Source organism: Sinocyclocheilus rhinocerous, unplaced genomic scaffold (assembly GCF_001515625.1).
Source record: "Sinocyclocheilus rhinocerous isolate Xijiao unplaced genomic scaffold, SAMN03320098_v1.1 C36009304, whole genome shotgun sequence".
Lineage (NCBI taxonomy): Eukaryota > Metazoa > Chordata > Actinopteri > Cypriniformes > Cyprinidae > Sinocyclocheilus > Sinocyclocheilus rhinocerous.
In genome coordinates, this window is record NW_015770437.1 from 1 (window position 1) to 759 (window position 759).

The 759-nt window shown below is 32.4% G+C and overlaps 1 long non-coding RNA gene across 1 annotated transcript; it reads right to left on the reverse strand.

The window, feature by feature from the left end:
• Window positions 1–709, reverse strand: LOC107735367 (uncharacterized). Its single transcript, XR_001639387.1, has 3 exons — window positions 643–709; window positions 462–520; window positions 1–29 (listed from the first exon to the last, which is right to left on the reverse strand). It is a non-coding gene; the product is annotated as an uncharacterized LOC107735367 (long non-coding RNA).
• Between the last annotated feature and the right edge of the window lie 50 nt (window positions 710–759).

The following is a 759-nucleotide window of genomic DNA, read 5'->3' on the forward strand; positions in this document are numbered from 1 at the left end:
AGGTCTCCGGGCTCTGGCTTTTTCTCGTACTAGGACACAATATCAAATGTCATATTTTATAAAAATTTTTAAAGAGACATTTAGATTGACAATAATATCATACTGTTTGACTCAAATAACCAGATACTATTGCACTTGTGAATAGATAATAATAATAAAAAAGAAAGCGAAAGTGTGCTTGCTTGAGTTGTTTTTGTTTGTTTTTTAAACTTTCCCTAAACGTAAATGTGCAAAGACATATGGCATATGCTCTTGATACCTCTTTGGCTTTGAATACAAAACCCTGTCTTATACAGTTTTTAAACACTCTCGCTTTAACAGACCTTGAGCAATAAACATACATAATTACCTAACTGTGCAATGGTACCAAACACTACAATTTCATCAATAACAACAGCACTAAAATTATCTATTTGCCATTTAATGTTACATTTCGTTTCAGATTATTAAAATACATTTACCTTTGTCGATGCCATGGCAACCCCAAAACACTGTTCTTCTTGTTTTCACTCTAATAATCCTATGAGAGACACATAAACCGACATTTAGACCTGTTTCCACATGGTATTAAGATGTATTTTCTTTTGTGATCCGGTCACAAATTAATCTTTACTGTTACATTTATGTATGTCTTTTATTTACCTTTACAATGACTTTTAGATGGCAACAAATGTGCGACATATTCTGGAAATTACATTAATCACGTTTCGTCACGTACGAATATAATAGGTTGGAGCATCGGGGAAAAACCCAACAAAA